Below are 25,226 nucleotides of genomic sequence, written 5' to 3' on the forward strand. Positions count from 1 at the left end.
CTACTGGAAGGCGACCCGGCCCTAAAAACCCTCCCAAAGAGAGTCGCAAGAAGGCCGACTCCAAGAAGCCGGCCACAAGAGGACCGACTCCCTGAAGCCGGCCACAAGAAGACCGGCTCCATGATGCCGGCCACAAGAGGGCCGGCTCCCGGCAAGCTGCCAAGAGTGCACCCTCAAGGACTGCAACCACATAACGGTGATGAGACGGGGCGTGGCTACAGTAAAGCCTGCCACCCCCGAATCCCGGAGCACGCGTGGCCACAGTGCGCCGAACGGGTCGGCCATCCCCCGTCCGGCACGACACTGTTGCCATGTTGACCATGACGCCACCCACGACAGTCTGTCAGTACGGCCCGCGGGCGGCGGGCCCCTTCAGCCAGAGAGATGCTCGAAGACGGCCAAGCCTCCCCTAGTCGGCCTGGGGTGTAGCCTGCTCCCAATAGCCGGCTACCTCCCTCCCTCGAAGTTTGTGCATCATTAAGGAGACAAGACGAGGTAAGGCTACAGTGAGAGCCCGCCAGGCGGCGGCACTGTAGCCATGCTTTCCTCGGCAAAGTCCTCGTCATCAGGGGCGAGGCTACAGTAACCAGCCGCCGGCAAGACCCCCAGGCGGTGGGGCCGGCCTGTCGGCCAAGAGGCTGGCAGCCGGCGGGACCCACCAGTCGGCGGGCCCCAGCGGCCGGCGGAGAAGCTGGTGAATACAGACACTGACGGCTAGGACCCGCGTCCAGCCAGATTACCATTGTACCCCTGGGGGGTAGGCCTATATAAACCCCCCGGGGCACCCATGCAAAGGGTTGATCTCTGAGAGTTTTAGACACCACATAGAGAGAAGAGGAGAGCTAGCCTTGCCCTTCTTCTTCCTCTAGCCAAACAGCTCAAGGAGCCACTTGTAGCCACTTGTGTTGATCTAGTGATCATGCGGAGACCCCGCAGAGCAGGACTAGGGGTGCTATCTCCACGGAGAGCCCCGAACCTGGGTAAGATTCGTCGGCGTGCATGTCTTCGCCTTATCCCGTTTCCAGGCACCGGCGATGTCTTACTAGCTCCCACAAAGATAAGCCACCCGTTGGCATATGTCGCACCTACCACCCGACATTTGGCGCCCACCGTGGGGCCAGGTGCACCGTCGTCCGGAGACCTGTTCTGGACGGGAACCCTTTTCCTTCCCAGCGAGCATAGCCAGCCTGGCACACCCGATGGCGCTTGCCCCGACGCGCTGCAAGGCGTCGATGACGCCTGCGCGGCGAGCTGCCTCGCCGATCTTCTTAGCGAGTCTCGCATCTCCGACGAGCCTGCGTCCGACGCGGGCACAGACTGCCCCGAGAGCCACCTCGACAACCTCCTCGACCAGCTTCACGTCTCCAGCGAGCTTGCTGTGGACTTGGAGTCGGTTGGCTCCACCGACCCGATGCTTGTCCACTCCGGCACGCCATCGCTTGACGCCTTCCCCACCAACGTGGTGATCATCGACGACCCTCTTCCTCGAGCCTACAGTGGCAGCAGCGCTGTCACTGAGGTGCTGGTCATCACCCACGGCGCCGCCTTAGGCGAGAACGCCCACGACGCCCTACAAGCGGCGCTACACGACTTGTCCGCCCCCATTCCGGCCGACGCCGACGCCGAGACACTGGAGGCACGCCGCCTCGCCCTCATCGCGGAGGGCCAGAAGATAGCATCCATGAGACGCCTCACTAAGGCTCACCAACGCGAAGTCGACCGCGCCGCCTTTGGTACGCCGCCTCCTGGCGGGCCGAGCCGAGCCGGCATCGTCAAGAAGCGCGGCGCGACCATCACCAGCATGCTGGGAGCAAACCGCCCAGTCTACGCCACGCCACTCGAGAACCTGCGCGCCGCTCAGGCGGCCGTAGACGAGCTGAACGTGCTGGGGGCCGACGAGCTCCCCTACATGACTAGACACATCCAGCAGCTGATCGACGCGGCCGCGGAGCGGCATGAAGCCAGCGCTCGCGCTGAAAGTCCTCCCCCACGCCGAGAGCACGGCGCGACATCCCGGATGCCGACTGCAGACGGCGCCCGCGCGAGAAAAGACAAGGAGCCGGCTGCTAGCCGTAGTCGGACTCGGCTCACCATCGAGCGTGACACAGAAGGCCGCCCCCGAGCTGTGGAACGACGAGGCGATCCGCCTCCTCCCCCGCCTCGTGGGGATAGACATCCCACCCCGCCGCCTGTTACGCATCCGACTCTCGGCGGCCGACTAGGCCACCGCGAAGGAGTCGGCGAGAATGACGCCCGCCACCGGATCGACCGCCTAGCGCGATCCCTGGCACTAGAAGAAGAAGATGATGTCGGCCCGCCTTGCTTTGGCCCCACATCTGCGACGAACCCTTCCCCAAAGGGTTCTCACTCCCAAGAGACACGCCAATACAACGGCTCCATGAAGCCGGAAGACTGGTTGATCGATTACTCCACCGCAGTCCGCATACACTACAAAAAAAGACACTTCCGTGATGATACATGTTTGTCACAGTAGGTCATGTTTTCTGTCATGCATGTACATCCATGAAAAATTTATGACAGAATCAAGATAGTCATACCTGTGCTGTCGTAGAAGTGTTCCATGACATTAACAAAATTATCATCACGGAAGTGTCCACTTCCATGACGATAAATCGCGCGTCACAGAAGTGCTTTCGTCAAGGGTGACCGACACATGGCATCCACCGTAACGGAACGCCGTTAAGCTATCGGGTCGGGTTTTGGATCCGATAACCCGTTAACAGCCCCGACCAATGGGGATTTTCCACGTGTAAAATCATCATTGGCTGGAGGAAACACGTGTCCGCTCATCGCTGGGACAAATGTCATCCACTCATTGGACAGAAGGCGCCTATGATACGTCGACACGTGGCACGTCCCAACAGAGGCCCATTCCTGTGAAAAGGCCGGCCCGTTTGACTTGGTCAAAAGGTGGTGGGCCGGCCCATGGAAAGCCTATTAACGGCCTGTTCGCATATAGCCCATTTACAGCCCGCTAACCCAAGGCCCATTACGCCCTATTCGAATTAGGTCCAGTAGCGTCATCTGGGCCATCCAATATGATTCCAGCCCGTTTTCACTTCTGGCCCATGTATGGCCCATGACGTCTTTCGGCCCATATGAGGCCCTATGTAACTCTTGGCCTATTAACGGCCCGTGGTGAAACTGCCCCGTAATGAACAGTGTATCACTTTACACCCATTAACGGCCCGTGGTGAAATTGGCCCGTAAAGAACAGTGTATCACTTTATACCCATTAATGGCCCGTTATTCCATTGGGCCGTTTCCAGCCCATGTTATCTTCCGGCCTTCTCAGAGCCCATTTATTCTTGGGCTATTTTCCAGCATTCGTTTACTTACGGCCCGTTACTGTCATTTTCTGCTTGTGGGCCAAATTCAGCCCATGGTTACAGTCGGCCCGTTTGTGGTCCGTTAATACGTTGGGCCGTTTTCATAGCGTCATCAAATACGGCCTATTAACGATGGCCCGTTATGGTCGGCCCATGAACGGACGATTCCAACTCTAGCCCGTTTACGGCCAGAATGCGGTCTGTTTGGCTCATGTTTGGCCAATCGATCATACGGCCCGTATAAGGCCCATTGATGATACGACCCGTAGAAGGCCCATTATTTCTACGGCCCGTAGAAGGCCCATTGTTTCTACGGCCCGAAGAAGGCCCACTATTTCTACGGCCCGTAGAAGGACCACTGTTTCTACGGCCCGTAGAAGGCCCACGATTTCTACGGCCCGTAGGAGGCCCAATGTCACTACAGTAAATATTAGCCCTTGGTTATTGTGGCCTAGTTTTAAAAAATAGGTTATTGCAGCCACTAGCAAACCGCAGAAAAAGAACTGCACTGACTACAAGCAAACAAATAAACAAGACAACAAGGAAATAAATAAGCAAGCAACTTACACTAGGCTATCACGGCTATTACACATATTACATCCACTGGGCATCAAAGTTCGCCACCAGTGCAAATATAGGGAACACAACAGCATATAAACGCCGCAGCAAAACAAGTCCAGAGCTGAAACCACTTCAGAAGAGCTCAAGAAACAATATCCTGGGTACCCATAATGCTGGCAAGATGCTTAGCAAGCTTATTAACTTTCTCTTGTTTGGCGCTTAAGTCCTCTAGCGCTTGCTGTTGCACCAGAAAGTATGCATCTGAATTCTGCAGGGACTTCCTCAGTCCTTCGGCTTCCTGTCGCATAACATCTGATCGATGTCTTTCAACTTGAAGTTGAGACTCAAGAAGCCGAACTGTTCAGGCAACGAGTTCGAAGAGCTGGTGCTAGCAGTGGTAGCCAGTAACTCGAACACTACATCAAGACAGGACTTTGGGGTTGTCTGAGTGTCTTCAATATAGTTTTTATCAGCTTTCCTGGAGACCAACAGGGATGTCTCACTATCTTGAACCTTATCTGCATTACTTCCTTTACCATTGCATAACAGGGTACTCTTCTCCAATATTTTATCCGCGTTCTAAAAGAGAAACAAACAAACACATCTCAGGTTTACAATGTAGTATATGAAACTCATTTTGGTAAACCAGTTCAGTAGTAAGGTGGACAGGATAACAACATGAAACAAACATATATCTATGTAGTATGGTCACTGTATGGTCTATATCATTCTAGTTTATGTTGCCAAATCAAGATAGATACAGTTCGAATCATATCTATTTAAGACAAAGCAGCATAGACAGAATATAAGTGTGGGAAACTACACAGCAATAACAACACTTGTAATGTGCATGGCATGAGAACATAACTGTTTATTCAATTGAAACTGAAATCAACATAGAGCAAGTTACAACAGCAAACAACCAAACACGTTGAAGAAACAGGTTTAAAACATACCTGTGCGCCATTGGATTTTCAATTGCATCCTTCAAATTTAAAATTAGTTGGTATCAGTAAATACAGTGATGCAAGAGCAAAGTAGTATGAACCATAGTGTAACACCCCGGTTGTCGTGGAATTAACACGTCAGATGTCCTTAGTGTCAGGAGTTAGTCGTGAGGCCAATGCATCTATGTGGTAGCTTGAGAGGGGTTGAGCGGAATTGAGAGACGCAACACAAGAGAAGGATTTAGACAGCTTCGGGCCCCGGGAAACATCATCCGGTAACAACCCTACATGCTGTTTGAGGCTAGGTCTCATTATGATCACGGGAGAGTCGCCGGGAACCGGCTCTCGGTGTTTAGCCCTATCGATTGTTTTTCGTCCCCTCTTGGGGTGCCCTGCCCCTCCTTATATAAGTTAGAGGGGCGGGTTACATGTGGAGTCCTAGTAGGACTAGGACTAGTCTATCTTCTCTTACAAGTTAATTACAAGTCCGGGTCTTGCTTCCTCATAAAGGAAATATTCGTCATCCCTTTCTTCTTAAGCCGGCCCATCATAAACGTGAGCCGGCCTTCTGGGCCTTGGGCCTTGTCTTCTATCTGACCCACCGTTGAGGTTATCAGTAAGTCACCAAATACTCGCCGGGTCTCTGTGAGCTGCCAAGTTCGGCCGGGTCATACCGCATGGTATATCCCCGACATTAGCCCCCAGTTTAATTTGGATTTATCCGTGTTAAACTGATCCTGCAATATAAACACAAGAACAAATTTGACAGGTTGTGCTCCGGGTTAAATATTCTTGTAAACCGGCACCTGATCATCCTTGAGTCCTTGACATTTTCTCCTGGAATATCCGGGTCAATCGGCCAGCTTCAGAGTCAATTTATTCACATTAGTCTCTTGTAGAGAAATATTGTAAAAAATAACCCACTTGAATCGGCTTCCAGAACGCCGGCTTAAAACATATTGGTCTTCAAATACTCATCTGACTTTCAGTCGGCTTGAAGAGGTAAAACTTGCCGGTTTATCGTAACCAAAATTGTCGGCTTGTAAATATTGATAGCACCGGGTCATAACTGTTGCCGACACCGGGTCATGATTATTGATGTCGCCGGGTTGTAGACACAGGGTCATAATGATTGGTGACGCCGGGTCAATCTGGTTTGCTCAAAACAAAGAATTTAAAAATATTTCTCCCTTATATCCATATTACCTGTAGCCCCCAAGGGCCGGTTTAATCAGCATGAATAAGCCGGGACTTATCACCATGGCTTTAAATAAAATCCAGTTGTGTAGCCCCCATGAATCGGCTATAGTCATAGTAGTGTAGCCGGGTCATCCTAGAATTGTCTTGAATTGTTGCCAGGAGCAATTGGTAGCCCCCAAGGGCCGGCTCATTTAGAATGTGATGAGTCGGGTCTTCAATGAAGTGAGCAAAAAATGACTTTGCATTAGCCCCCAAGTGCCATGGTGCCTGCTGGCAGTGACATGGGACTTGCATATTTGATGTAATCTCAACTTGAATAATGTAGCCCCCAAGTGCCGGGTTGTAAGCTTGCAGCGACTCGGGACTATTCCTTTCATTGTAGAATAAATCATATCCATTGATAAAATAATAGCCATTGCGCCAAAGCGACTTTGAAAACCTCAATCATAATATTAGTTACTGATAACCATAATAAAAATCCAGCCATGCTGGCTATTAAACATTTGAATAACCCGGTTTGAAACCTCAGTCATTCAATATCATAGTGAAAATCCAGCCAAGTTTGGCTATTTAAGGATTCAAATACCTTATCTGTTGACAAGTAAATCCGGAGGTTAAATACCCGGCGACTCTTGGCTGATGGCAATTTATTACGCCTCCATTGTAAGCCGGAAATTTTATAACCCGGTGGCTTATAGCCTTTGAGAAAACCAAGAATTGACAACCCTTTTGAGACACCAATTTCAATCTTTGATGATGGGCTTGAACTTAATCATTTATGTAAGTCATAGCCCTGTAAATCCGGCACAGAGTTTAAACAACATAAGCCCTGGCGACTTTAACATTAAAAGCCAGGACGGGCAACCACCCAAATGTAGTCTTATCCTGCACACAAGTAGATCACAAAATCCCTTGGCGGTTTACCGCAGGGCGGGTCATAATATCTTACATATAACCACTGTGATATTGAATTTGTACTGCCGGTTTACATGACCTGTGCAGTAAGGGTGATAACCCAATCCTTAGAAGCCAATGCTTCCACATAGATGATGATTGTCATAAGCTGGCGATTTACCATTGAAAATCAAGCCGGGTTAAATAACAACCACTCATATACACTTTAGATATGAAAAAGAGCTTCAAATAAAATCCAAAAATTGTTTGCAAAAAGAGACTTCAAAATTTTTGAGGCTTCTGATTCGAATACGATCAGAAAACCGTCCCAAAGGGGTTAAGCTAAGATTCGAATACGATCATATAGCCCCCAGTGGCCTTGGCGTTGCCGATCAAGAGGGTACCGACAGCTATGTTCTCTTTGGTTCGAATACGACCTATGTTTGAACAGGAAGCCCCCAAATGACCTTGAGAGTTGTTTAACGACGCTGATTCGAATACGATCCACGTCGGTTCCCAAAGGGGGTTGAGCTACGGTTCAAATATGACCAAGAAACTCCCCAATGAGCTCAGCAGTGCGCCGATCAAAAGGGTATCGACAGCTATGTTCTCTTTGGTTCGAATACGACCTATGTTTGAACAGGAAGCCCCCTAGTGATCATGAGAATATTTAACGACTCTGATTCGAATACAATCAGGGTCATACCAAAAGGGTTAAGCTAAATTCGAATACGATCAGCTCCCAATGGTCATTAAAGCAGGGTACCTTGAGCCGGATGTTTGAACCGGATATGAAAGCTTCAAAACCTTGCGGGAGAGAGAAATCTCTTGAACCGGATTTTAAACCGGAATCATTATTTTGAACCGGCAATTTTCTGACGGCCTTTAAATTTTCATCAATATGGTAGCAGCCTCCGGAACCGGGTTATCATTCCCTCCAACGACCCGGGGTTCCCGAGTCATGCCATTGTAGCCCCCGAGTCTTAAGTCGACTCAAGGAGTTGGCTTAAGATTCTCCGTAGTTGACCGTGATATAGACCGGTTTGAGTCCTACATGGGAGAACTTGCAAGCCAAAGTAATTGCTCTTTTTAAAGAAAATAATATGCAATATAACATATACTGGATGGATTTCACCTGATATGCCAGGCTAGTGATTTATCCACCGCGGAATTGTAAGCCAGCGTGGACGGGAGAGTCGGCCGCAGAAGCGGACTGGTGAGTTATCTGTGGTATTGTAAACCGACACAAATGGGAGAGCCGGCGCGGTGTTGTTGTTGCAGACTAAGCCACAGAGGCGGCGGTTCGCACCCACATTTATTCATAACATGACATCGCTTTTATAATGAACATCAGTCCTGGATGATTAAAATATACTGGCCGGAATATTTATTCCTCAAATAAAATAACCTGTTATGAAACAGTTTGGACAGATATCACCTGAGCGGACGACAGATGATTTGGTCCACGCGCAGTCTGGCGCAGATACATGTACTTTGAACTCCGTACATTGTAATTAGTAGTATGTATCGAGGTATTTTTGTGTTGACCTGTGAGAATCCTGGCAGATACTGCCACAACTGACCGGCCACTGATTTTTGTCCTCATTAGAGCCAATGAACAATTTAATATTGTGCCCTTCGATGAAAACCTTATAGGGCCCGCCTTGTCTGGTGATATGCTAACAGTATTGTTACCAACAGCAAGCGGAATCTCCAATATATCCCTTGACTTCTTTTTCTCCTAACCCGCCCCCTCCTGGCCCTACCTTAATTCAGCAGAGGAGTGGGCGAGAGCAGGGACAAGCAGTTAAGCCGGCGGTGAGGGCGGTGACCAGGCGGAGGCAAAGCAGCGCAGCTGGACTCGGTGTAGCAAGCACGGGCCCCGGTAGGTACAAGAGACGACGCTGGGAGGCAGTTCGGAAGCGCTGGCGACGTGAGGCCACATCGGTGAGACGGGGCCACAATCGCGACGGGTCGCAGCGGCGGCAGATGTGGTTCGGTGGCCCGGGTCGCAGCGGGATGGCGGCTCAGATGGGCCATGGGATCAGCGGCTCGTCGGCAGCCGGCGACGGGTCGACGGAGTGATGACTGGTCAACAGAAACACAACAGCAGCTCGGCGCCGGGGGGCGAGCTTAATGGCAGACAGGTCGGGTCACGGTGCAGCAACTTGATGGCGACTTAGAGACCGACAAGGCGGCTTACAGCAGGGGCTTGATCCGGCGGCGGTTCAAGGGAGCATGCGGCCGGAGTGGAGGTGGCAACGGGGAAGCCGGAGCCGGCCAATCAGGGGCGCGAGCCAGTGCGGTGATCCGGCGATGCGAAGATGGCAAATTAGCGGCAACGCGGCTGACAGGTGACGCAGGGCGTGCGGTGGCTGCAGCAACACCTCGCCTCCTCGCCTGGCAGCGCAACACGGCGGGTTAGTACGCCGGTGAAGGGGACTCCTGGTGCGGCACGAGGCCTTGGCGAATCGAAGACGGGTTGAGCTTTTGAACCGGCGGGTGCGGTTGACGGAGTGAGGCGGCGCTTGGCAGCTCGTCTCACAGTGGTAATTGCAGTAGAGGGCCGGCTCGGGGCTCAACAGCCGGCGGCGACGATGTAGGCGACTCTCCGGCGGTGGCGACTCGCGTCCAAAACCGAGGCGGTGACTCGGCGAAGGCAGGCGAGCGGCGGAAAGCCATGGCGGCTCAACCGCGGTGGAGATCAGGCGGCGACTCAATGGAGGCGGACGAGACGGAGATGGCGGAGATGAGCCGATGCGATGGCTCATAGTAGTTCTGCGAGGACGGCGACTTGAGGCCGGCGGTCTGAGGTTGTGGCGACTTGCGACACAAGCAGGCGGGTCGTGGCACTTGGCGGTTTGGGGACGCATCCAGAATGGCCCCGCGCCGGTTCATTGGCAGCGAGACGAGCAGGGCCGTCTCACGGGGCTCGGGAGCCGGGTCGCCTGAATGGAGGCGCGGCGCAGAGGACCACGGCGGTCTGCGCGTCGAGGGTTAAGAAGCCGGTGCAGAGCAAACCGGCGCCGTGGCAGAACAACAGAGGTCGGCGGCGGTTCAAGGGCGGTTCGTCCGGCCTGCAGGTGACGGCCGGGGCACGTGCACGACCCGCCGGTGTGGTGAAGCGGAGGCGATTCAAGCGCGGAGACCCGGCAGGACGCTGGAGGTCGAGCGCGGAGGCGATTCAGGCGCGGAGACCCGGCAGGGCGCTGGAGGTCGAGCGCGGGGCGGAGGCGCGAGGCCAGCCGCGGCCAGAGACGGCTGCGCGACCGGGCGGCTCACCGGCGGAACGGCTCAGGCGCGGAGAACCGGCAGGGCGCTGGAGGCCGAGCGCGGAGGCGGAGGCGCGAGGCCAGCCGCGGCCAGAGACGGCTGCGCGACCGGGCGGCTCACCGGCGGAACGGCTCAGGCGCGGAGAACCGGCAGGGCGCTGGAGGCCGAGCGCGGAGGCGGAGGCGCGAGGCCAGCCGCGGCCAGAGACGGCTGCGCGAACGGGCGGCTCACCGGCGGAACGGCTCAGGCGCGGAGAACCGGCAGGGCGCTGGAGGCCGAGCGCGGAGGCGGAGGCGCGAGGCCAGCCGCGGCCAGAGACGGCTGCGCGAACGGGCGGCTCACCGGCGGAACGGCTCAGGCGCGGAGAACCGGCAGGGCGCTGGAGGTCGAGCGCGGGGCGGAGGCGCGAGGCCAGCCGCGGCCAGAGACGGCTGCGCGACCGGGCGGCTCACCGGCGGAACGGCTCAGGCGCGGAGAACCGGCAGGGCGCTGGAGGCCGAGCGCGGAGGCGGAGGCGCGAGGCCAGCCGCGGCCAGAGACGGCTGCGCGACCGGGCGGCTCACCGGCGGAACGGCTCAGGCGCGGAGAACCGGCAGGGCGCTGGAGGCCGAGCGCGGAGGCGGAGGCGCGAGGCCAGCCGCGGCCAGAGACGGCTGCGCGACCGGGCGGCTCACCGGCGGAACGGCTCAGGCGCGGAGAACCGGCGACTCACGGCGGCTCACTTGCGGTGGAGACAAGGCCGTCCGACGGCGGGCGGGTCAAGGCGACCCCAGCAGAGGCAAAGCAGCGGCGCAGCAACGACCCGGCGGGTTGGATGCGCGAACCGGCGACGGCGGGGGCGCAGTGGGTCGATGAGCCTGATGTTGGAGGAGTCCAAGCCCGTGGATCACCCGGGTCCGGGTCGCTGACTGATTTTGTTAATAGAGATGATGGTTACTGCCCATAAAATTTCTGATCTCAATCCAGTGAACTCGAAGTTGATGCAGATCCCTCCAAAAAATTGGTCTTTTCTTTATCCAGACGCGAACTTCTCAATCCCTAAGATGAAATCCCTTCAAGGACTCAACACCACCGTGCGCGAGCCCCACGGTGGGCGCCAACTGTCGTGGAATTAACACGTCAGATGTCCTTAGTGTCAGGACTTAGTCGTGAGGCCAATGCATCTATGTGGTAGCTTGAGAGGGGTTGAGCGGAATTGAGAGACGCAACACAAGAGAAGGATTTAGACAGCTTCGGGCCCCGGGAAACATCATCCGGTAACAACCCTACATGCTGTTTGAGGCTAGGTCTCATTATGATCACGGGAGAGTCGCCGGGAACCGGCTCTCGGTGTTTAGCCCTATCGATTGTTTTTCGTCCCCTCTTGGGGTGCCCTGCCCCTCCTTATATAAGTTAGAGGGGCGGGTTACATGTGGAGTCCTAGTAGGACTGGGACTAGTCTATCTTCTCTTACAAGTTAATTACAAGTCCGGGTGTTGCTTCCTCATAAAGGAAATATTCGTCATCCCTTTCTTCTTAAGCCGGCCCATCATAAACGTGAGCCGGCCTTCTGGGCCTTGGGCCTTGTCTTCTATCTGACCCGCCGTTGAGGTTATCAGTAAGTCACCAAATACTCGCCGGGTCTCTGTGAGCCGCCAAGTTCGGCCGGGTCATACCGCATGGTATATCCCCGACACCGGTTGTAACTTTCCATATTTGTAACTCCAACTCTTGCCATTTTCGGCTATGTGTTATGATAATCCCTCCATGGTCGGGTTTTGTTTGTCGTTTTGAATTTTGTTCATGTCATGCTTTTTATATCATGTCATCATGTGCATTACATTTGCATACGTGTTCGTCTCAGGCATCCAAGCATTTTCCCCGTTGTCCGTTTTGCAATCCGGCGCTCCCACCTCCTCCGGCGCACCCCTCTTGTTTCTTTTCGTGAGGGGGTGTTGAACGCTCTCGGAATGGACTGAGGGTTTCCAAGTGGCCTTGGTATACCACAGGTAGACCACCGGTCAAGTTTCGTTCCATTTGGAGGTCGTTTGGTACTCCAACGGTTAACCGGGTAACCGCAGATGCCTTCTGTGTGTTGCAGCAAAAACCCACCTCAAAACCAGCCCAAAACCCCTCTAAGTCACTTCCATGCTCTAGGTCGTTCGATCACGATCGTGTGGGCGAAAACCGCACCTCATTTGGACTCTCCTAGCTCCCTGTAGCTATATATTTGCATCCCCTCCCGAAAACATTCACAGTCCAACCCTAGCCCCGCTCCCACTCCACCGCTGGACGCGTCCGGTCCGCGCCGGACAAATCCCCGCCGCCGCCCACGCCCAATCGGGACGCGCCACGTGGCGCCCGGCGCCGCCCGTACGCCGCGGCCCGGGAAGCCCGTCTCCGGCCCCCGCGGGCCCGCGCGACCTCGCCCGCAGCCGAGCCGCCACCTCCCGCCTGCCGCCTCGCCTTCCCCCGCGCCGCCGCCTCCCGCCCGCCGCCTCGCCTTCCCCCGCGCCGCCGCCGCCCCGCCTTCCCCCGCGCCACGCCCGCCCACGCCTCCGCGCGCCGGCCACCGCGCCGCCGCCCGCCGGCGACCGCGCCTCCCTCCGCCCGGCCTCCTCGTCGCCCTCTCCCTCCGGCCGCCATCCTCTCCCTCCTCCCCGTCCGACAGGAGCTCCGGCGAACTCGGCCCCGATCGGATCTGGAGCAGCACCGAACGTTGACCCCGAGATTCCCCGAAATTTTCCTGTGTGAGATTTTTCTACATTATGTTGCATACTTCCTCATATGATAACTCTCTGTATATAGCTCCGTTTCGCTCGTGTAATATATTGAAATGTTCTTCTCATGATGCTCTACATTTTGTTCCATTGCACCATGTTCATTAGAGTCCATCTTGATGCCCAAATCTCTGGTGCAAGAGTGCTAGTTGCTGTTATCTGTTGTTACTTAGCAGAACTTGGAGATTTGTTATTTTTGTTGTAATTAATCTGTGCATCTTATGGGCATGAGCTCTACATGTGTTTTGTTGTATGCCATGCCATCTTTCCAGTAGTGTATGCCGTGTATTTTTGTGATCTCTGTGGTGACTAGCACAAGCATGCAAACTAGGCCCCGTAATGTTTCTGATTTCAGGGACTTAGTAAATTTACAGTCTCTGTCTGCTGTTATTTTATTGCTATGTATCCATGTGGCTATAGAGAGATCCATGGTTATTTTGGAGATGTTCAGTAAGGATGTTTTGTAAATATTGTTGTAATTGATCCATTCCTGCCCTTGTTTGCAATTATGGAGTGTCATAGCATGACTGAATCTCGCTCTTATTTTGCTATAAAATATTTCTGGCAGATTGTTTACGTGTTATTCAATTTTGCCAAGCTTGTTGTAGTTGATCCATACATGCTATGCTTTTGTTCTTTCCATGGATAGCTTTATAAACATGCCATCTTGCTGTAGGTATGCTTGTTTTGTCATGCATTGCTTTGTGGTGAGTGAATCAAGCTCACTAAGATGCCTTCATATTATTGTTTCTACCATGCTCTGTTTTCTGCTAAGTCTGGAACTTGTTAACGAAACTTGCTATGTTTAAATGGTTGCCATAATATCTTCTGGTCCTTTTTGGCTTATGGTCAGTAAGGGACTTTTGTCATATGCATTTAGTAGAATACTGCCATGCCTTGTTTTGCCATGTTAAGAGCATGTTGATTGCAGGCTCTGGACATTGCTACCTGATGCTGTTTCAGACATGTTCAGTACTTTCACCAAGTCTGCGAACCTGTTATCTTTTGCACTTTTTCCATGCTTGTTTGAGCTTGTTATGTTATGATCTAGCCGTAGCTCAGTGTTCATCTTTTGTCAAGCATCTCCTGTAGATTACTGTCATATGCTGTGTTGCTATGTTGGGGTGCTGTAGCATTGTTACTTGTTGCATTCTAAGTGCTATCATGCTATTAATCGCAGATTCGTGTCATTCTTGTTTTGCTTGCCATTTGCAAACCGTGCATCCGTTTCCGGTGATCTTTATATCGATTTCGACCGAAATCATCTCATCTTTCCAGTGGCATGCTTGGTTTTCCAAGTTAATGCCTTGTTCATTGTTTTCCTTCCGGAGCATGCATATGCATCGCATATCATATCTTGCATATCATTCATGTTTTGCATCATGGTGTTTGTGCATTTCCCGTGATTGATTGTGGTTCCATTGCTTGTGTTCTTGTCTTGGGTAGAGCCGGGAGACAAGTTCGTGAACGAGGAACCTGTTGAGTACGCTTACGAGGATCAAGCTTTCGACAACTCTGAGAACCTTGCAGGCAAGATGACCACCCGTCGAAATCACTTCTATCTTTGCTTTGCTAGTTGTTCGTTCTTTGCCATGCCGCGCTACCTACCACTTGCTATATCATGTCTCCCATATTGCCATGTCAGCCTATAACCATCCTTTCCTAGCAAACCGTTGTTTGGCTAAGTTACCGCTTTTGCTCAGCCCTTCTTATAGCGTTGCTAGTTGCAGGTGAAGTTGAAGTTGGTTCCATGTTGGAACATGGATATGTTGGGATATCACAATATCTCTTATTTAATTAATGCATCTATATATTGGGTAAAGGGTGGAAGGCTCGGCCTTATGCCTGGTGTTTTGTTCCACTCTTGCCGTCCTGGTTTCTGTCATACCGGTATTATGTTCCTTGAGTTTGCGTTCCTTACGCGGTTGGGTGATTTATGGGACCCCCTTGACAGTTCGCCTTGAATAAAACTCCTCCAGCAAGGCCCAACCTTGGTTTTACCATTTGCCACCTAAGCCTTTTTCCCCCGGGTTTTCGCGAGCCCGAGGGTCATCTTTATTTTAACCCCCGGGCCAGTGTTCCTCTGAGTGCTGGTCCAAACTAGAGCACCGTGCGAGACCGTCCCTTGGCAACTTGGGTTATGTTGGTACCTGTACGCTTTGCTTATCCGATGTGCCCTGAGAACGAGATATGTGCAGCTCCTATCGGGATTTGTCGGCACAATCGGGCGGCTTTGCTGGTCTTGTTTTACCATTGTCGAAATGTCTTGTAAACCGGGATTCCGAGACTGATCGGGTCTTTCCGGGAGAAGGATTATCCTTCGTTGACCATGAGAGCTTATGATGGGTTAAGTTGGGACACCCCTGCAGGGTATTATCTTTCGAAAGCCGTGCCCGCGGTTATGAGGCAGATGGGAATTTGTTAATGCCCGGTTGTAGAGAACTTGTCACTTGACTTAATTAAAATACATCAACCGTGTGTGTAGCCGTGATGGTCTCTTCTCGGCGGAGTCCGGGAATTGAACACGGTTTGAGTTATGAATGACGTAAGTAGGAGTTCAGGATCACTTCTTGGTCATTACTAGTTGACGACCATTCCGTTACTTCTCTTCTCGCTCTCTTTTGCGTATGTTAGCCACCATTATGCTTAGTACCTGCTGCAGCTCCACCTCATTACACCATCCTTTCCTATAAGCTTAAATAGTCTTGATCTCGTGGGTGTGAGATTGCTGAGTCCTCGTGACTCACAGATTCTACCAACACAGTTGCAGGTGCCGACGATGCCAGTGCAGATGATGGGATCGACCTCAAGTGGGAGTTCGATGAGGAACGTGGTCGTTACTATGTGTGTTTTCCTGATGATCAGTAGTGGAGCCCAGTTGGGACGATCGGGGATCTAGCATTTGGGGTTATCTTATTTTCATTTGGATCTTGACCGTAGTCGGTCTATGCCTGGATTTTGGATGACGTATGAATTATATTTATGTATTGTGTGAAGTGGCGATTGTAAGCCAACTCTTTATCCCATTCTTGTTCATTACATGGGATTGTGTGAAGATGACCCTTTTTGTGACAAAACCACAATGCGGTTATGCCTCTAAGTCGTGCCTCGACACGTGGGAGATATAGCCGCATCGTGGGCGTTACACATAGCTACGGAACCTGACCTAAGAACAATTCTTCTTCTGCTTTAAGCGTTGACTTCGGGTTCGGAGTGGTGGTCCTCGTGATTTGGGCACTGCAGTTGCCTTACTAACTGCTCGTGTTTGGGTGCTCTGTGGTGGAGACGGTGTTGTGTCAACGGGAATTGGGTTTCTATCTGCTGGGGTTGGGGTTAGAAGGGGTGTAGCTGGTTCTCTGTCCAACTGGGTAGGGGTACAATCTGCATGAGTGTGGGTTATGTGTGGTGGGGCTGGTTCTTGGGCAAGTACAACCGTGGTTCTATCTGCATCGACAGGTAGCACGATATTTTCTGAAGACCGTGTTTTTACTCCCACAGATACTGCTATCACTCGCTCCAATTGAAATCGCTGATAAACAAGAAAAGTAATTGAATGTACAGACATTGTAAGATAGACAGGTGCAATGGATAGTAGGGAAGAAAACAGGGCGTGAAATAATTCACATTTATGTTGCCTAAGCATACAGAATAGCAGGACATAATTTCACATATATGATGGCTAATTAAACAGGATAGCATGACACAATTTCACATGTATGATGGCTAACTAAACAGGATAGAATGACATACTTCAAAATATGATGACTATGTAAACAGGATGACATGATATAACTATACGACGTGTCTATTAAAGTGGTTGGAATGCCATAAATCACAAACATGCCGTCGATGGAAACATGATGGCATGATATAATTCACGGATAGAATGACATAATTTAAAATATGATGACTATGTAAACAGGATGAGATGATATAACTATATTATGTCTTTACAAAATGGGTTGGCATGCCATAATTCAGATACATGTTGTCTATGTAAACATCATGGCATGACATAATTCAAATATATGATTTATATACTAAGAAGTGAGCAGAGGGCAATCGCATATATGATGCGTCAACTAAGGAGATGGCATTCAATATTGTGTATATGATGTAAAAACTAAGCATTGAAATACAACATATGCATTATATGAGTAATATAACCCTGCCAAGTTTGAGCATACACCTCAGGGGGATAATAGGACTGGTCATCTGCCTCTGAGTCCTCCTCTGAAGAGCTATCTGTAACCAGCAAGATATCTGCTTCAGCAGGTAGCATTGTCTGCTCAGAAGACGTTGTTTTCACTCCAGATTTCTCCATCACCAATTCAAATGGCTCATGCACAGGAAGAGCAGTTGAATATACAAACATTGTCGACAAAAGCAATGAGAAATACAAAAAAAGGACGGCATGATATAATTCACATATATGACGCTTGCCTAAACAGCATGGCATTGCATAGTTCACATACATAATGCCTTGCAACAAGATAACATTGCATAATTCACATATATAATGTCTTGCAACAAGATGGCATTGCATAATTCACATATATGGTAATTAGACACTAAACAGGTGGCATTCACACAAAGCATGTCTAAACTAAGAAAATGACATAGCAATGCAAGATACCATACGCACGATATGAGCAACATAACTCTGCCAAGTTAGGGCATGCACCTCGGGGGGGGATATGACTGGTCATCTGTCTCTGAATCCTCCTCTGAGGAGCTATCGGTAACCAGCAAGACATGCGCTTCGTCAGATAGCATTGTCTGCTCTGAAGATCTTGTTTCCACTCAAGATTTTTCCATGACCGTGCCGAATGGCTGATGCACAGGAAGAGTAATTGAATGTACTAAAATTCTTGACAAATTTAACACCTAAGAAAAAAATGATGGCATGATATAATTCACATATAAGATGACTGGCTAACCAGGGTGGCATTGCAAAATTCACATATATGATGCCTGGCTAGACAAGATGGCATTGCATGATTCACATATACGATAAAGAAACTAAACAGATGGCATTGACACAAAGCATGTCTAAACTAAGCAGATGACATCTTTAATGTATACAGTAAGCAATGCAAGGCACCATATGCTTGATATTACCAACATCAGCATGCCAAGTTAGAGCGAAGACCTCATGGGGTAAATAGGAGTGGTCTTCTCCTTCTGAATCCCCCTCAGAACAGTTATCTTCCTCTTGATTACGATCCGAAATGGGTGGAGGGTGGCTGCCTTTGCGCCCACCATTGTACGATGTCTGAATGAAATTTTATTTCCATGCAAGGCTCGTCTCTTTTGCTCTACATGATCAGTTCCATTGTGTACAATAACTGGCATGCATAGGAATAAAACATAGTGAGATTATGTAAGGAGTGCATGCACAAATCCAGAGTGATGGTAGCAAACTGTGGATAGACCCAAAACCAATGATAGCAGGCAGATAATAGCTTTAGTTAAAAAATACAGATAATGGCTCCTTTAATGTTTGTTTCCACCCAACATGAAACTCATAGTAGACACCGGAGATTAACCAGATAGTAGACAGATAGTACTGATTGCTACCCCAATATGTACCCCACAACCATTTAAAAACTCAAGTTTCAGCATTAGTTTGGACCTGACTCGGAGTCTAATAGGTGAACACGACGATAATGTAGCATGTCATCATATTAAGCGACGCATAACGTAAGCAGACACGGAAGAGTGCGACCTCTCTTGCAGACCCGTGTAGTCCTTAAGGTCATCTGCTCAGTTGATGATGGTAATGCAGTTGCCGTGGCTGCCGGCGGCGGGGAAGAAGATCTGAGGCGGCGAAAGACAGTCTGGAGAGTGGATCCCTACTGTGGTGAACCCTTCCGTCGTTGGAGCTGCTAAGCTGGCGTGGTACACAACGCCGCAGGAGGAGGACAAACCACACAAGGTTTTCTTTGACACATATATGTAACAGAAGTAATTGAGTAAGGGCTTGTTTGAATTTGAGGATTCTAACAATGCAGGGATAGGAAATAGACAGGAATAGGGTAGGAATGCACGTGCAAAACAGAGAATTTAAAAACGCAGGATTTCTGCCAATCTGGGTGTTTGATTCACAACAATTGGAAGATCACATGATGCAAAAAAGCATGGTGAGATTAAGTCAAACCACAAGAAAATGTACGGTTATAATGCTATTATGCTACTATATCTTAGTCTTGTGCTTGATGAATAGGAATATGAAAAGGAGGAGAAGTGGAAATTAGAATTCCTATGGTTTTTCTTTCAAGGAGACACTAAAGGAACAAATCCTACAGTTTTCCTCTGCTCCATTCCTTTGCACCAAATTCATGAAAAGTAGTACCATAGGAAACTTTCCAATTCCGATGTTTTTCATTCACTTTTCCTTTCAAGCACTGGCGATTCTAGTAGGCAGGCTTGAGCAAGGAAAATCCTACACTAAAAAAATGTTTTTGTGCTACTTCTATTACTTTGGACCCAGGCCGCTCCCATACTAGCTCAACTCCCAGGCCCATCGACAAATGCACAGCTCAAACGCGCAGAGATAAATAATGATGGCGTTCAAGAGACTCCATCACGGATAGCTAAGTTGCCTGGTACCTCACTGCTTGTCATATAGTAGGATAAAATAATCGTATTTCCCGTTACTACGAGTGCTCAGTGGACAATATATATAACATGTAGAGTAAAAAAGAGATGCAACAAGTGTACAACCTATTTGGCGAAGCCATGTCGATCTCAGCGTGATTGGGTTGGCCGGTGAGGATGCTCCGACTGACTTGGCTGTCGGAGGAGGGGAAGAAGATCTTAGGCGTCTGGAGATGGAGCCCAAGGTACTGCTCTGCTGTGATGGAGGGTTTCGTCGTTGGAGCAGCTCCGGTGAGTTGTACGACGCCGAGGCTGAAGCAGGACAAGAGAGACAACGAACAACGTTAACCTGAGTGAAATTCTAATAGCATCTCCAATACATGACGTAAAATACATAACCACAAAGTGCTAGATGTAAAATACATCAGCCGCTCATCTCTGAACTTAACTGTCGAAACTGAATTTAACAGTCGAAACTGAACTTAACTGTCGAAACTAAATTTTGCTGTCGAAACTGAATTTTGTTGTCGAAACTGAACGCACTAGCAAGGTGAGGCTACACGTCGGTCGACTGAATTTTTTCATCTCTGGTCAGTCGATTTTGCAGCCGTTGGATACGAAATCATGGGCCTGCGGTTCATCTTCAACCTCCACCCCCTGAGCCGCCAGCCACCACCGGCCAAACAGCAGCCCACCACCACCCGCGGCCGGCGGTGCGCCGCCCCGCCCGCCCCGAAAACACTCCCCACCGCCGGTCCGCCGCCGCCCCGGCCATCCCTCTAGGCCCCCCGTGACGAGCTTTTTCTCCGGCGATCCCCACGCCACCATCCCGCCAACGCCCCGCCAGCGCCGGCGACCACCGCCCCCATCCTGAACCCTAAGATAGATAGTGGGGTACCTCTCCGACGAGCCCCCCTCCCCGCTTCGGATGGTTCTTCCTTCACCCCGGCGAGCCCCCCCACCCCCTGAAAATCGACTGACCCAAAAATCGATTCAGTCGACTGAAGTGTAGCTAAATCGGAGCAGCATCGCAAGCAAGAGCAAGAGCGAGAGCAGCAGCGCGAGCAAGAGCAATAGCAAGAGCAGACCAGGCAGGGGACCGAGAGCAAGAGCAGAGCAGCAGCGTGAGCGAGAGCTAAAGCAGCAGCAGCTCCTACTGATGTGGACGTCGCCGCCGAGGGAGCGACGCCGTGGAGGAAGTGGCCGGCGACGCCGCCGTGGATGGAGCCGCGCCGTGTCGGCTCGGGACCGAGTGCCGACGGCATCGTGAGATTGAATCAAGAAGAAAATGCGGCGATTAGTGTACAACCTCTTTGGTGGCGCCGATTCGGCCGCAGCTTCATCCGAGGAAACGGTGATGATGATGCTCTTCCGGTGGTGCAGGTGAAGACGGCGGTGTGGGAATGGAGGTGGCGCGAAAGACGAGGGGAACATCGGGGCAGCTCATTGGAGGTGGAGGACGGGGTGGCTGAACCGGCGGGATGAGATCGACGACGGATCCTCATCCGGTACGGTGGATGAGGGACGTCGAGGTGTTGCTGTGGACGACGTTGTCGGGGAAGAGGCTCCGGCTGGGGGCAGACGGAGCAGGGTGTGGGGTTTCGTCACGGGTTTACGCGGCCTCGGCGTACGAATGGGTGGGCGGATGGGATGGCAGTGGGGAACCATGGCTTAGAGACGCGCTTGTCCGAAATGTGGGGTAAGTTACGAAAGTACCCCCACCGATTTGAGGCGGTTCGTTCGGTTCAGGGGTACCACGGGCATTTCGCGTGTCGGGATTTCACAGGAGGTGGGAGTTTTCGCGCGCGTTGTAATTTCGGAATAGCAATGCGCGGGTTGAGATGGAGGGAGTTGTCGGAGCACAACGAGACAAAGATATATCTTAAATATTTCGGGCTAACAAGGCGCGGTGTCAGGACCCCGATTCTAAGTCACACCGATCTAGCCTGTAACACCTCATATCACTTTGCGGCCTCACGCACGGTATTCCCACGGGTGTCGCCTTACCATGGCCCGGGACCGTTTGCGCCTTTTGGCTCACGTATATGATAGTGTCGCTAGCATCCATATGACAGAGAACCCGGGCCGACATGACTAGTCGTGAACCCAAAGTGGCACTAACTTACGGGGACAGGCATACATGAATCAACATCGAGCATGTCGGTCAGTAGCGTGCGAATCCGGGCTGTAGCACTGGGCTAATAGGACTCCGGGAACCCGGACTGTAGCAGGCTAGGCAGGACTCCGGATGTCACCGCGTGACATTTCCCCGAAGGGACAGACACAGGAACGAAGTGAATCACATGCCGGCCAGCCAAGTGTTCCGGAGCAGTAGTGCTGGGCTAGCAGGACTCCGGTGAACCGGGCTGTAGCGGACTACTATGGCTCATGGAAGCACAAGACTACATTTCCCCATAAGAGAGGCTACCAAGGATAAACAACTAGGTTGTCGGATCCCACACATACCAAGCATTTCAATCATACACACAATATGCTCGATATGGGTAAATACAACATGGCATCACAACATAACTCTACGACTCAAGTATTTATTCTTTAGGCTCCGAGGAGCGAGATATTACAAACATGGGTCTTATGACCCAACATTCAGAGCATACAAGTCAAACACATGCGGAAGCTTAACATGTCTGAGTACAGACATCTACAAATGAAAAAGGCTGAGAAGCCTGACTATTTACTAGATCCTGCCGAGGGCACAAGATCGTAGCTGAGGTAACAAGCTAAACATCGAAGTCCACGCGGAACTACTAACGAGACTGAAGTCTCTCTGCAAAAACATAAATTAAGCAAACGTGAGTACAAATGTACCCAGCAAGACATACATCAGAACTAGCTACATATGCATCGGTATCAACAAAGGGGGGGGTGGTGGAGTTTAACTGCAGCAAGCCAGCTTTGACTCGGTGGCTATCCTAGCTACGACTGCAAGTAACTCTTTGAGGTGGCACACACGAGTCCACATATTCACCATATCAATACTCCACTATGGATCCGCTCCCGTCTCCCTACGAGAACGCCATCCATAGCACTCACGCTTATCTTGCACATTTTAGAGTATCCACTTTCACTTGTCTATGAACTGTTATAGGCAACCCAGAAGTCCTTTACCGCGGACACGGCTATTCGAATAGATCATGTTAACCCTGCAGGGGTGTACTTCGACACACACGCTCTCACCACTTACCGCCGTTTACACGACATGTACTCGGCAACCTTCAAGCGGAAGCCCAGCGAGGGTGTCGGCCACAGCCTACCTAAACACTCAAGTCTCTAGTCCAGGTTTATCGCTTATTCAGGTTCCATCCGCAGGGAGTCCGGCCGAGGTTTCCACATACGGCCCCGAACGATGTGTGCAGGGTTCCCGAGACACGAAACGGGCGCCCGGTACACCGTGCCATGTGCCTACCGCATCACAGCCCCACCCTTCCGGTCAGCGCTGCCCATGGCCTCCAGCATACTACAAACACCCGAAACTACTTGCAACTCCTAGACAGAGGACAAGGGTGATTAAGAAGCCGAGAGGGTCCATTGGTTTCGGGCCCAATGCGTGGTAGTAACTGTATCATGGATCACAAACACAGAACTCAGTTCCTGAGGACGGCTTCAATGAGACAACCCACCATGTACTCCTAAATGGCCTCTCACCGCTACCTTTACCAAATCGTGTTCACACACTTAGCTCACACACAGTAGGACATGTTCATCACCATTCCAATTCATCCCCGACGAATCAGACCCGGCTCAACTCTAAGCAGTAGCAGGCATGACAAACAAGCATGAATGAGTAGGCACATCAGGGCTCAAACAACTCCTACTCATGCTAGTGGGTTTCATCTATTTACTGTGGCAATGACAGGTCATGAAGAGGAAAAGGGGTTCAACTACCGCACCATGTAACAGTTGAATCGATGTTGTCCTAATGCAGTAGAAGAGAGCAAGAGCGAGAGAATGGGATTGTATCGGAATGAACAAGGGGGTTTTGCTTGCCTGGCACTTCCGAAGATCATATAGCTCTTCATCAGTGTCATCGAACTCATCATCGGAACCACGTCTATCGAGAGGGGACAACCACCGGCAAACAAGGAAGAACACAATCAATGCAATGCAACAATTATGATGCATGCTAAGACATGGCAATATGAATGTGTTTTGGCTAATGCAACTACAAACAGATGGGTTTGGGTCTTTTTGAACCAAAGGTTCAATCCCAAACTCAAATTATGAATTTAAATAGTGCCTTATCATGTTTTGAACTAAACAGCAAGCTTAAGTTGTTTAGACATGCATGAAACAAGTACAGATGGATAGATTGGATTTTTCTGATCATTTTTCATATATAAATTATTTCATTCTGAGCTACGGTTGATTTTATATGATTTTTAGAAGTTTATAATATTTTCTGGAATTTCCTGTATAAGAATAATTCCAGTAATTAAGTTACTGCGTCAGCATTGCGTCAGGGTGACGTCAGCATTGACCGAAGTCAAATCTGACTGGTGGGACCTACCTGTCAGTGTAACAGTGCTAATTATGTGGCTTATTAAATCCTAACTAAAAATAATTAGCTCGGCGGGGCCCACTGTCAGTGACTCTAGGGGGGTTAGTTAGGCGCTGATGACGGTGCCATGTCACCAGCGACCGGAGTCCAGCCGGCGGCGACCATAGAACACGGCGGGGCACGCCGGACTTGCGCTAGAGGCGTCAGCTTGGCACGCTGAGGGCACCAGGGGATAGCCCTTGATCTTGCGCATCCAAAGGACCAAGTGAGAGGTCGCGGGGTCACCAGAATTCATGCCGGCGACGAGCTTTGGCGGCGGTGGTGTTCGGTGGTGCACGGGCGCGTCGCTACGGTGTATCAGTGAGCAAATGGAGGGGCTGGGCAGCACCTGCTAGGCACGGGGAGCACTAAGAGCAGCACGGTGAGGCCAGGGGAGCACGAAGGCTATGCGTGCAGCGGCAATGGCGGACGACGGCTTCGGTGCTCGTGGGGAACGGTGCTACGGCAACAAAAAGGGGGCAGGGTTAGGGGGAAATGACCGGGGGCTCACCGCGGTCACGAAGAGGTTCTCGGCGAGTTCGGGGAGGCACGGACGGCGTCGAATCAACGGTGGGGTTGCCGGCGGCCGAAGGTTGAAGACGAGGTCGGGGACGACGCTGCAGGGCTTCCGGCGGGGCGTGACTCGGTGGGGAGGAAGAGGGGGGTCGAGGCGAAGCTTCGGAGCACATCGACGAGGCGAGGCAGTGGCTCTGGGCGCGGTGGTGCTCGTCGGCGGCGACGGCGCGCTCGGGCGTTCGCGGGAGAAAGAAACAGAGGGGGGAGGAGCACAGGGAGAGTGAGAGGGAGCCAGAGGGGTTGAGGGGAGTGCGTGGCGCCCTCGGGTGCCTCCAGCGGCGAGCAGGTAAGCACGAGGTGGCCGGCGCGTGCCGGCGCGCGGTGGGCACACGCCCTCGCGTCCTTCTGTCAAGAGGAGGACGATGACTGGCAGATGGCTGCGTGGGCTGGGCTGGCCAGGTGGGCTGGCCAGCTGGGCTGCGACAGGTGAGGCCAGGTAGGTTTCCTTTCTCTCTCTCTTTTTTTATTTGTTTCTGTTTTCTAATATTCTGTAGTCTTTAGGGCTTTA

The sequence above is a fragment of the Triticum aestivum genome, chromosome 1D, assembly GCF_018294505.1.
Source record: "Triticum aestivum cultivar Chinese Spring chromosome 1D, IWGSC CS RefSeq v2.1, whole genome shotgun sequence".
Lineage (NCBI taxonomy): Eukaryota > Viridiplantae > Streptophyta > Magnoliopsida > Poales > Poaceae > Triticum > Triticum aestivum.